The sequence below is a fragment of the Leptinotarsa decemlineata genome, unplaced genomic scaffold, assembly GCF_025532065.1.
Source record: "Leptinotarsa decemlineata unplaced genomic scaffold, Ldec_3_MD MMD2_P_RNA_scaffold_12, whole genome shotgun sequence".
Lineage (NCBI taxonomy): Eukaryota > Metazoa > Arthropoda > Insecta > Coleoptera > Chrysomelidae > Leptinotarsa > Leptinotarsa decemlineata.
Genome location: NW_027412526.1, coordinates 434,370 through 448,762, shown reverse-complemented (window position 1 = coordinate 448,762; position 14,393 = coordinate 434,370).

The window sequence follows — 14,393 nt, the reverse complement described above, 5'->3', positions numbered from 1 at the left end:
AATGAAACTGAGGGATACAAATGGAAGAAAGGAAGAATTGTTACGATTCGCGAATGAATGGGCAGATAGCGTGGTGAGGAAAGGGAAGGATAGAGGTAAGCTGCCAGCACAGAGGGGTTCATGGGTAGGGCTTATTAAATGTAAGGGAAGAGACAAGCATAAGTACAAATAGAAAGAATAAATTAACATAGTAGTTTCAAAGTTATGTGCTTCAAATTCGATGAAACATAACGCATTACAAAAGCGTCTCACATTTTTTCATTTCAATTCATGATAATATATAATTTCGGAGATTAATTGAAAATTTGGACAGAGTATTGAATGTCCATGATATTTATAACAAAAAATCAAAGTACTGCTCATCTATTGATCTGACATCGAAAAAAAACCTCGATCAAACTCAAATACAAATTCCCATCTTGGAGGATATCCATTTGGTTAAAACGTTGAACCGAAGAAAGGCTGTAAAAATATCCGGAACTTGACGACCAGTGTCTTCGAGCCATTCCACTACTTTATAATTAAATTAAGGAAACTTTCTTAATACAAAATTGATGGGTTAGGTTTACATACAGACACCTCTCAGTGATTTATTACATTTTTCTAAATTGCACCTATTTAACAAATTGCCTTATAATTACCACCATCCAATATTTTAATAATCGGTTTCAAACTCGCGGACCAAACTGATGCATCTTCAGGGTATTGCATGATACAGGGTGATGTGCAAAGTTTATCCATCCTCAACTTTCGAGATCCAAAAGTATGATTTTCTTCCTCTTCGTGTATTCTTGTTGCTTTGACTGTACGTGTGACATTGCCAACTTATTGAATTGTTCATTGATGTACTACTTTTTTCTGTTTCATAAAAATCATATACATTTTGGAATGTGATTTGGAAGAAGGAATAAATAGTTGTGACGTCAAAGTCATCAAGGAACAAGTCAAAAAAATTACCCATTCTTCCATAGAACCAAAGAATAATTATTTTTCTGTGAAGGTTTGTGTTGAAACTAACAGTTGTGTCCGAAAAATGTATCTTTGATAAAAAAATCAACAACATTCTGGTTCGCCCTGTACTTTTCATCGAAAATCTCTCAGGTGAAAGGTACAATTAATTATGTTATAACATAACATTGTACGAAGATTTAATTGGTCATGATGGCCCTGATGGTAAAGACGTGCACCATCATACAATGTACTGTGTAATTTATTATAAACAATATCTCTAAATAACAACAATGGTATGATCGTTAGAGGAGGATAACCTTACGGGATCGAGTGTTGTACTGTTAGTCATTAGACTCTGAGATTGTCGTGGAGGTTTTAAATCAATTTCGAGTTTTGAAAAATGTCGGAAACTTCAGAGGGTTTGTATCATGAAGAAATATATGCAGAATTTGGAAAAAAATCGAAAACATATGAAATGAAATCCTCCCGCCGAATCTGTCATTCTGAATGTGATGATAATGATAATAATTATATTCAATAAACATAATTAAGTATAACAGTGATAATTTGATACATCAGCATCTTAAACTAATAATGTGGATACTAATGTGGACCTGGTGTCTGTTTATATCTCTCATGACCATCAAATAAATGAATAGGAAATTCTTTTACTGCCAAGCAAAACAGTGCATTTTTGTTTTTAATCTCAGCGGTGTTTTCCTCAAAAACGCCGTCACCAGTCATCGGAGGTAGTGAAAATATCTTTCAGTTCACCATCAAGAATATAATCCACGGAGATTGATCATCTTCAGGGTACATCCACTCGATGAGTACGACATAAAACTTGAACAAACAGACTTTTTGAGACCGCTCGAGATAATTGCCACCTCATACCATAAATGTAAATGCGTATAGATCCTCTGACACATAGGAATGCACATAAAATAGCACTCAGAGGTGTGAGATAGTTAGCACCTCGGTCAAAGGGCACTAAAATCAATTTCAATATCCCATATGACTTTCAAGAAGTTTGTGGTAACGTTCGAATGTCGTGGAATAAATTATCGGGAATAGATTTCTCAGAGTTAATGAAATCTTAGGTACCGGTTCGCTTATTATCTTCGCCTGATGATGGGATATTGGTTAGTGAAACATACTTGGTACTTTTATTCACGGCAAACTCCTCTATTCATGTGAAGGGGCGATACTATTGCGGATCTTTAACCAGAGCGCACTGTTTCGATCTGCCATAGATCTCATCAGTACACCGAGAAAAACGTTTATTCCATTTTGAGAAATTTTATTATTATTCAACAAATATCTAGTTCGAACATACCCAAGTTATGTTTATTTGTTACTGGCGAATGACATTTTGGAAGAATTCAAATTGTTGTTGGCGAATATTGTAAATTGTATTCTCAATATCAAAAAAATAGTTCTCGAATATCAAGTGATATTTCTGTCAATATACCAGATAACCTTGTTTGATTCAATACAACATATATTTACTATTAACGAAAATAGGTATTTAATAGGACAGTTCAAAAAATTAGGTGAATTTTCAGATACCGTGGACAATGTACAAATGCTTGTTTATTATATATAAGGGGGGCTACTTTGAAAGGGACAATATAGAAATTGATGAATAATTTTTTTTTTAATTCGCCTTATTTTTTCAATAGACCCCGTATGATATATCACATAATTTCAATACCAACTTGGTTGGTGTTGTTGAAAAAAAATAAGTTTTTCTGTTAATCAGCTGTCGTTTCTGAAACGACAACCCTCAAAAGTCGAAACTTGTGTGAGCTAAGGATTAACGAGATCTTACCTTTCAACTTGCGATTTCAAGCTACACTGTCTCGCCTGAAGTCAACTGTTTCGTAGCTATTTTTCAGGGTTGTTGACCGCCGTCTGCAGATTTCCATTCCTGACGTTTCACCTCAGTTTCAAACCAAACCAAACCCGGTTTAGTGCATACTTTACAATAAAATGTTGTTTAAATATGTTACCATAGATTTTCATCAGTTTATGAAGTGAAACTTCTTTACGCGCGCTTGACTTGGGCAGTAAGCTAGTGAATACGTGACGAGAGTGTTACAAAATGTGTGATCGAGCGAGGCGAACGGAAGTTGAGAGGCAGGTATTAGTTACTGAAGATAGAAAGAGAGAGAGTTACGTTTCGTATATTACTGAAGGGTACGAGAGAGAGGTGCGAGCACACATTTACGGTCGAGCAGCCTCTAAAGGATTGGGATGGAACAATCATACTTTGCCACTAATTTAAGCAGGAGATTTCAATGTTAATTTGACGTGCAAAGATTAGCAAATCAAAACAAACTTAAATTTCTGCCACCAAAAAACATCAAACTCATTAAACAAGTCAATAAAGGAAACCGTATGAACATCTGGAAAAACCTAAACTTCCAGAAATCCAAAAGTCATAATTCACTTATCGAGGAACAAATACAAATCAAAACACAACAAGACCCAACATTCAATATACTCCACCAAACAATACACATTCCTAAAAACAATGAACCTAGAGAAACACCAACGCAAAGGATGTTGCCCAAGTACAGGCAAAGTTGAAGAGACATCAAGATGAAAGGAGAGGACAAATACCTGCACTAAGGCGTTCTAACCGTATAAAAGAACAAACAAGAAGATAAAACGTTCAGTTTGAGTAGAGCCAAGAGGATGATAGCACAGCCTGCTATCGAAAGCGCTCGCATATAATAATTAGAAGAAGATCAAATCGGTGCTAAATCGGGTTAGTTTGTAACTGAATTATTGATCAGAAAAATAATTAAACTGGATAAAAATCTTCAAAAAAAGGAATACGCGTGTAAAAACATCCATACATTGTGAATCCGAATCAGTTTATCAATGAAATGAAAAAAAACTAGATGAAATTCGCAACAACAAAGACGAATTTCTGCAGGTGTGTTTCTTTTTCTGGTAACTGTCCAATGCGGGTATTTTCTGGACAAAATATGACATTGGAGTCTAGTATTCTTCAAAATTATGAAATTTTAATCATGTTTCGTTCGAATCGATAGAGCTGAAACTAAAAAATATTAGAAAAAAGTTGGAGTGATAGTAAAGGGTCCAAATTTTGAGCAAGGGCATAAAATTGGAAACTGGGCAACTTTGATCGCAGGCATTTTTCGAAAAAATGTCAAATCTGACAGGTTTAGAGTAGCACTTGACAAAAAGAACACACTCACTTCTTGACCAATTCCATGACAATGATTCCACCTTCTTGCAAGCGATTTTTACAAGTCGGACTTCAAAAATCACCCACAAGATAAGATCCCACGCAGACTCAACCGAGAATCTTCAAGTACCCAATCGAGAAAACAAATTTTCGAGCTGCTTATTCAAAACACTTGAACATGTTATTTCAAAATTACGCTCAACTGTTGATTCAAATGTGATTAGTAGTTGGGAACGCCCACGTCCGAGATGAAGTGTTAGTATGCCAGCGGCATATGACAACCTATCTTGCCATCTTGAACAGTAGCGCTGCCAACAATCATGGTCCAGAATCTCTAATGTGCCACTCACTTCATGCACCTCACTGAATTACACTCGAGGTGTTTTGTTATAGTCCGGGGTGGGATACTTGAAAGAGGAAAAACACTTCCATCGGATGGAATCGGCCAAAACTCGATGAAAATCCAAGTATTCAAGTTGATACTTCTTGTGAGATTTCCACAGGACATTTCACTAAACCGCAACACGTGTTTCGATATACAATAACTTCCTCAAGAGTGTTCAAGATCAACGTTCAAGTCTTTGAAAATATAAGTCAAATTTTCAAAAACTGAGGTTAAGTCGCAGGCTATCGGCTTTCGCTTGTAGATTTTTTAATTTTGGTACACTCCTCGAACTCATGTCACAGTTTCAGCTATTGAGCATATTTAGTTTGTTGGTGAGACGCAAAAAAGTTAGAAGTGTTGCGTGTTCGAGGATTTTCTGCTATCGAAAAAAATGGATCACAGAATTTACATCAAAGTATCTATGAAAACTAGAATTGAGTACTAAAAAACACTTGGAATATTGACAGTAATATACGATGATTGTGCTCTGAGTCAGAAAAAGCTCACAAGTGGTACAAGAAAACTCATTAAAGCGTTTAACGCCCAAAAAACATGTCGCGGTTTTTGTAAAACCCTTCATAGTGAAAATTATGCAATAAACTGTATTAATGAGTATCAAGTATCGGTCAGTTCTAATCAATTATAAGTGGTACAAGCCTTTCTCAGAAATTGAAGAAGATATGAATGACGATGCTTGCCCTGGACGCCCCAGCACATCAACATCGGTGTAAATGTTGAGAAAGTGGAGAAAATTGTTATTGAGAATTGTTAAATTACTATTAGAAAAGTTCCTAAAGTTCGTTCCAAAATCGCTTAATTTTGATTGTTGAATAACGTCAAGAATTATCCAGATATGCTTAAAAAATCATAACCGGTAACAAATGATGGGTATATGGTTATGACATCGAAAACAAAGTCCAATCGGTTGTTTATGAAATATGCTCCGCTAATCTCGATCATGTTGTCTGTTTTCGCTTCATGTATTCACGATTTTGGAATTTTTACATTGAGGGGTATTGAAATTCATCCCATATAGTTTTCCCACCAAGTGTAGCTTACCTTATGAACAGATCGATGTGCAGACATCCAAGCAATCAATATTAGGTATAATCTTCATTAAGAGCGACACAATCATTCCAGCGCCGCTCTAACATTTCAATACCACTTTTGTAGAACGATTTTATTTTTTACCTCAAAATAGGCCCAAGTTTCAGCAATAACCTCTTCATTCGAACGAAATTTCTCAACGGTGAACGTTTCTTTGAGGTCTGCGAATAGCCAGTAGTTGATGGGAGTCAATTCTGGTGAATACGGTGGATAAAGCAGGAATTTGAAGTTCAATTCATGAAGTTTTGCCATTGTTTTGATTGACTTGTGACATGGTGCGTTGTTTTGATGAAACATTTTTTTTCTTTGCATGCGGTCGTTTCTTTGCAATTTGGGCCTTCAAACGCTACAATAACACTTAAATTTCGGTTTGGTATTTCGAAACATGGCTAAACACTGCTAAGACTATGACACATTAGCTCTTGTAGGCCATAGCTAAAATATTTGTAGTATCCTTATGTTTGTATCGATATCCGCCTCATGAATTGAATGTTGTACCCGCTATCACAATTCCAATTTTATTTTAGGTCTTTTGTTATTTTTTTTTTGCTTTTCATCATTTTCTTTTTTATTTGTAAGGTGCAAGAGGAAGAATGAACTCTGTTCAATCTTGTATCCTATTGACAAATTTGTATTTTGTTTTTCTCCATATTGTATCATGTTATTTCAGCTGTCAATAAATTCATTTATTATTATCATTGTTATTATTAAGAATCATGAAGACGTTCTTGTGACACCCACTTTGAACAGAGCTTCATCATAGTCAAATGTTCATGCAATATAAAGACAACACGTTCTTTTGATACCTTTACAATGTCAGCTTACTCACGCAACTCCACTTTTTGATCATTCAAAACGATTTTCTTGATTCCTTGATGTTTTTTGGAGTTACTGCCTCATTTGGACGTCCACTGCATTCTGCATCAACGGTATCTCTACGAACGAACCATTTTTTCACTTGGACGGTATTTTCCCATCAAGAAGCAGTGTAAAATTGAAACACGAAATTGTTTTTGATCCATTGTTTTGAAAATAACAAAAGTAGTGTCACTCTTAGCACAGTAACTAAAAAACTTATAAGTAGAATATCATAAAATTTCAACAGCGCCATCTGTGTGTTAGACCTGAGACTTTTCAGTCCATATATTACTTCTGATAGGAGACTGGTTAACGGAAGAGCTGGTTAACGAAAAAACAAGATTTTTGACATACTTGAAGTGTTACGTTCATAGATGAGAATCTCTCAAATCAATCTGCCGAGGAATTTTCGTCAGTTCTGTATAACACACCCTTACTATTCATCTACCTCGTTACCTTTGGATTCGTAAACGGCTTTCAACGATTGTTTGGTTTGAATAAGAATCTAATGAGCAGTAAATTTCATATTACGAGATGCACTTGACGCGAGATTGTTATCTGGTCTCCCATTGTTCTGGTACAGCCTCGAGCGGCTACAGTACTTCCACAATTTCCTCATTTCATGCTTAATTAGGAGAATTCCACATCAAGTGGTGTCGGTCGCGAACCTATTATTTATGTGGCGAACGGGATAGTGCATATACTATTATTTCGGAGAGATACAAAGAAATACAGTTTCATAGATGATTTATGGAAAAATATAAAGTATTTTGAAATAAATAATAGTTTAAAAACACGCTTCAATAGCAAACAACTAAATAATGAAAAATTAATCAAAACTGATTCAAAACCTTTTGGAAAAGACAGTTTTTGGTTTTCTGCTACTACATCTTGTATATCCTGTGAGTAATATCTGATTTAAAGCCATAATGAATGTGTGGAATACAACTGACAAGAGAAAAGGTTTTTTGTATAATTCAGTGTTCATATGAAAGTATGCATGATCTGTACATTTATGTATAGAGTTACTTCTTTTAAATTTCATTGCTTCCTTCCTTTCTTTGGAAGATTCCCAGATTTTTTTATATCAAGATGGAGTAGTAGAAAGCCAAAAACCTTCTTTTCCAATCTTAAATTACTTTCGAATTATTATTTATATTTTAGTTTATGTTGTTATTAAAGCGTGTTTATGAAGTTTTTCAAACTATTATTCATTTTTCAGTTTTAAGTTTGGCTTGCTATTTCAAGCCCATTTGTTTCAATATAAAATATATACGCATCCGCAGACAGTCAGTGTTTATCTTGCGAGAGCAAGTAAGACACACACTGAGATTATATGAGGAAATTATTTAATCCTGGCGATCCTGTTCAGGATAATGAGATGAGCTAAATAAATTATTGTATTGTTACCTAGGTAAGTGTACAAAATTTAAAATAAATCTGTTTAAAGTTATTCAAAACCGAGTCCAAAGGAGTTGGTTACAAAATATTACTGGAGTTTTTTCCCAACACCAAATCGTTATTTTCAATACTTCGACAGTGATCATCTTCAAAGAGGAAGATTAAAACTGTCTTTTTAATCTTCCTCTTTGAAGATGATCACTTGGTGATCGAAACACGTGTCGAGATGTTAAAAATAACGATTTGGAGTTGGGAAAAAACTCCAGTAATATTCATTACTACACCAAAGGTTCCAAACAGTGCTTCATGAGTCGGTTACAAACAAATATACAAGTGAAGCTAATAAAAGCGTGTTAAAAACCATATGAACATCCTCATTATATTCAATAAGTTCCATTTTATATAACAAAAAATCTAAAAAACTCACCAGTATTTCCCCTGCAAACTTGGCTTGCAGCATTTTCTTCAAATTTTCCATCCAAGAGAGTAGACCTGAAAAAGTGAGAAAAATGAATGAGACAAAAATAGTATTACTCGCTCACTGAAAGACATATTAGGAGAAAACTGTAGTACTGACAAACTTTAGCTTTTCTTGAACAAATTAATATGTTACATGTTATTTTTATTTCAAGGACAAAACACAAGCACTACAGGAAAATCCTTATGGCGCTCTCAGAGCGGTGCCTGTTCGAATGTAGCGATTCATATTGGATTTGAACCGCTACATCCATTTAGAAAATGTTCTCAAGAAGTTTATTCATAAACATAAAGAGTACATTTCGAAGTGTACTGAGTTAAACTTCAGAACGATGAGCAGCAACAGTCCTTCGCGTCTTTCTGATATGTACCGCTCTTGGTGGAAATCAAATGTGCCAGGTCACTTCAACACCTCCCGGGAAAGTATCTACAAAAGAGAGACAAATTTCCGACGTTTCTTCGATATCCCAGACTATCAAGATTGCAAGTGATATTAAAGTCTCCAATCAGGCGGATGACTCTTTTCTGGGTGGAATTTGGCAGCTTCAGGGTATGATTGGGGGCGGAGCTTTTGAGAAGCGGCTTTTGTAATTCCAGCAATATATTAAAAATAGAAAAGGAACTTGAAACCGCTGTTTTATAAACTGAAAAAAAACTATCGTCATGAAAGAACATTGAATCACACGAAAATTACATTTTCTCTATTCGTTTTCTACTACGAACATTTGTTATGGAATTGAAGTAGAAACCATTCACAGGAGTGCTATACAACATAATTTTGAAACATTATTGATAATAACCTCACTTATATGGAACACTACCAATCCTAGGTAGATCTCTCGGAGTTTAGAATGAGTCTTCGCCGTCCAAAGTGAAATTTCCGACAATTTCTTCATATATTTTGATATGTAGCTGTTTGAAATACAAACTGAATAGAATGATTCTCACTTTCAGTTCAATATTCATGTTATTTATTTTGATTCGTGCCGAGTTCACCGAATTATTATACGAAAATTGATTGCATCAAAACAAATTTTTCGCAACTATGTAGAAAACTATTTTGAAGTCACTTCGTCAACAAATTCGTGCCCTTTTTTGTATTAAAGTCTACCCGTATTGAATTATCCTGACGCCTTCGCCATTATCTCAAGAACAAATTTCAGCTGAATATTTTTTACGTTATTTTGATATGAAAAACAAAGTGACGCTTTTCATGCAGAATCAAATTCCCCACTTCATGACTATCATTATATGAATCGAAGTTAGAAATGTAAGTTCCCCAAATACTTCGGAAAAATAAGGAATATCCGAAAGATAACCTTTGATACTTTGAATTTATCTTCACCTTATTCAATGTGATTTACGTCATCGAATATCTCGCTGCTTCCAAACCTTCCTACGATCTATTTTCTTCAAGTTACGTGAATCAACTGGCACGTTTTTTTCAATGCAATAAAATATTCAGATCTCAACCTTGACATTCAAAAGTTGCAATCTTCTTTTTAATGATATAGTTCCGACGTATTTTGTATGCAACACGGATCTTTGCATAAATCGTGTTGATTTTTTATTTGAATGAAATACAGACTGTTTACTAAGATGGGAGAAAAAAACGATGATTCAGGTTCCAATGAATACTTATGTAATAGTCTACTTAATAATTTCGGAACCAATATTTTTGGTTTTTTGGTTGTTGCTTGTATGTTATTTCATTGTAATTTCAGTTTTTTGCTTTTAGGGATTTCAAATCAATTTATATCATATTAGACAATGAAAGTTCGAACTGATTAAATGCACCACGAAATATTGTAAACCACCTTTAGTCCAGTTTCCAGAAGATTTCTCCTCGTCAGTTATCAATTGGAGGGGTTGTTGATGTGGGGCCTGGAGAACCTTATCGGACCAAAATATAATTCGAAAATACAACCAAAGAATGCATTAGTCGTAACACACACAAAAGAAGGTGCTATTTGGCTTTTTTACCATTTTGACAAAAATGGCCCATCTTTGAGATGCTGAAGCTCGCTTCCTATTGGTCGTAGAAGAATTTTTTTTTTCTTCCGGAACTACAACAAGATTTCCGTTTATATGGAACAATGACATTTTCAGCTGAATCTAATTTTGTCTTGAACAATCTGAGTAAATCAGATCCTGTACTTTCTTTCTCTGGTTTACTACTGCCAAAGCTCTCCATGGTTGTGTTATTTGCTGGCATTGAATACAGTATTTTTCTTAAAGGGTAGTTTCTAACCAATCTTTCTCCTTGTTGATCGTTTTTCTTCATTGCTGTGTTTTCTCAAAATCTCTGCCCCACTTTGGGCGCCAAATTGTTGCGTAACTTAAAAAGGGTTTATTTAACTTCAACTGAGTTTCGGAAAAATGTGTGGGTTCGACAGAGAGGATTGAATGTGACAATTCTAGCGTTTGCAGTTTATTCGGTGATGATTGGGAATTGAAGAGAGCTAAAACCGTAAAATATTTCAAATGGAGGGGTCTGGAGATTCTTATCGGTTATATAATTCGAAAATCCAACCAAAGAATGCATGGGTCGCAATAACACACACAAAAGATGGCGCTATTTGGCTTTTTTACCATTTTGAGAAAATGGTCCATTTTTGAGATGCTGTAGCCCGCTCCCTATTGGTCGCAGGAGAAAAAAATATTGATGAAATTTGTAGAAAATTCAATGCTCTACAACTTTGTATAGAAACTGTTTTTTGCTAGAACCACTCATTTTCGAGATATTGCGAAAAAACCGAAAAATGCCCGAAAACTTCGAGGTTTTTCGGCTACCAAAAGTTGTGCGGAGCCCAGACTTAGTCACATTTTTTTATATTTTACTCTCTATACCCAATTAAACGAAATAAAAAAAATAAAATCTTGTACCCCACCTTTTGTAAGGTGAACCCCGTTTTTGGTCTCTGGGACTGGACTACTTTAAACAAACGTCAATCTTTTGTTAAATATTTAGTTTAAGTAGTCTTTACTTATACCGCAGTATTATATTATACGTTGTCCTGTAAATGGATTCATCTGTTGGGCAATAAATATTGTTTTTCTTCTTTTTCATATGTTGTTGAATGCTATATTCGTACATGTCGATTTGGCAAAACAGACTTAATAAATAACAACTAATTTGACAGTAGAACCGTCAAACAAAATGGTCGTTATCAATTGTTAGTTTGGAAATCCCAGTTTTTTTTGTGTTGGCATCGACTACATTGGTCATTAGCCTCGTGTACTGGGTAGGCGATGTTAATAACTCCCCCAGCCACCTAGAGAGTTTCATGGCTATTCGCAGTCCGTCAGCCAAGTAACGTTGCAGAATCATCCTAGCTTCAACTAGGTCAATTCTTTCGAGGTCGAAATTGGGATAGAACTCACGACCTTCCAGTCGCAAATCGGGCGCACTAACCACTGCGCTAATTCATCCCTGTTGGAAGATCCTATATAACAGGAAACATACATATGCGAACAAAATTGAAGTGGTAAAAATGATCCTGTTGAATATTCGACACTACTTTCGAAATTTGTGATTCAATTGTTTGATATATCTGCATGAGTCTCACGATATTTTGCAAACTGTTCAAGAACTCTTTCGTGTTCATGTGAAATAAACTTCTTAAGAACTTCCTCCAGCGATTCAAATCCAATGTGAATCGCTACTTACGGACAGACAGCGCTCTTAGACCGCCCTAACGATATTCCAAAAACACACTGTACGGGTTGTATCTTCCAAACAGCTCCTCGCCTATTATCAAACCCACTATCGCATTTCTGAAGCGACCGGGATAACCATCAAATGCGGGATCGATACCCATTCCGTCGATACACATTGATCGATATCGCATCGCGATGCCCGGCCCGGCGACCCCGATCAAGCGGCTGATTTCGGGCCGATAACGGTGATCACAGACGCCGCCACGACTCGTGTGAACTCTTCATTACCTCGAAAATAATTGCCGTCGTTGCGTTTGTTGTTTTCTTCCCGCTTTCATTGTACGCCTTTATCGATCGGGACAATTGGTCCGGCGTGAAGATACCGCCCGGCGATACCATCTGCGAGCGTTCATAGAGGAGAATATTTCCCGAGGTATGCAATCTCCGAGAGGCATCTGCTATATCGACGGGGAATCTACGAGGTGGTATTCGCCCGATGAGGGAAATGTGTGACCAGAAAGATGAGGAACAGGAACTTCGTTGAGAATTTTTGGAAAACCCTGTATGAAGCATGATATCGTCAGATGACTTGATTGAAATCTGATGTTGAATATAGTAAATCCTTTCCTGATGACTATGGAATCTAGTCCTACCAACTAGAATCGGCATGTGGAGGAAAAATACAAGTTGCTACCGAGAATAACAATAGTTTTTTAATTGTTGATGCCTACAAGTTCGCAAATAACTTCCCTGGTATAAAACTGTTTCTTTTTACACTGTTTCCTTTCTACATTGTCTCATTTCTGCACCTTTTTTTCCATTTTTTCAAGTACAAAACACCTGCACTCTACAGGAAAATCCTTCAGTTCCCCAAATAAAAGAGTTCTCAAATAGTGGAGTTCGACGAGGGGTCGTCATGTCATACACTGCTCTTGGTGAAATCAAATATGCCAAGTCACTTGAACACCTCCCGTGGAAGTATCTGTAAAAGAGACAAATCTCCAATCTTTCTTCGATGTTCCAGACTATCAAGCTTGCAAGTGATGTTTATGTCTCCAACCAGGCGGATGGCTCTTTTCTGGATGGAATTCAACACCCTCTGGGTATGCTATATACGATACTCCAGAGAAGGTCCGGAATTGTATGTCCTGACATTATTATATGCGGTACGGAGACATTTATCTTCTTGGAGAAAACCTGGTTATTTTCACTCAAATTCGAAATCACTTCTAGATCCTCATAGAGATATGCAACCTTCTACTGCCGGTAAAAATGTGCCTCCGCAGCTGATGTCCTGGAATCCAAATGGAATGACGAGACAAGTGTGCTGTCATCAGCAAAGCAACATATTGTATTATTGACGTTAAAAATGTTCGAGAGATATCCATCGATGGCTACTCACAGGAAATGTCCTTTCAGGAAGCTGGAGAGCCATACTCAAAAATGATTTGACAAGCCATAGCAACGAAGTTTGGCTAGCAAACTCTTATGCCACACACGGTCAAATATCTCAGAAATATCAAACGCAATAGCTCTTGACTCTCCATGTTTCTCAATTGCGTTATTCCAAATATGGGTGACATACGATAGAAGGTCGCCTTTTGATCTTTGTTTCCGAAAGTCATATTCAAGATTATGGTGGTATACGGCTTTCTTTATGATTTTTGTATCAATCTGTTTCTGTCCTGTATCTAGTGAACGGAACAGATTGATAAAGGCAAGTGTCTTAAAGCGAAACATCGACGTCTACCAGTGAGGATGACCCTGTTCCATGAAAGTGAAATTTTCACCTTTCATTCAATTTACTGTGTAGAAATCCTGTGAGTGATATCTGATTCAGTTCCATAACGACTCTTTAGAATAAAAACTGAGTAAAAAAGAGTGTTTTTGTACAATTCAGTGTACATAAAAAAGGATTTGTTCCGGAAGAATGTTCTCTTTCGTGTTTATACAAAAGTAACTGTTTCAGGAGGGCTTGTTCTTTCAGTTTATGTTCCAATTTATGTCTGAAAGTTGCTCCTTTGCATGCTCTACATATCTATGTATAGAGTTACTTCTTTTGAAATTGATTGCTTCCCTCGTTTCTTTGGAAAATTCCCACATTTTTTTGTATCAAGATGAAGTAGTAGAAAGCCAAAAACTTTCATTCCTAAAATTAGTAACCCTTTCAATTCATATATATATTGTAACGGGTGATTTTTTTAAGAAGTATAGGGTTTGAATTTCAAAACAACAGAAAATTTTAAAAAATTGATAAAATCTATATTGGAATCGATAGAACGATCAATGTAATTTATTGTTTGAAGATGATTCCATGCAAATTTTGTCCGCGGC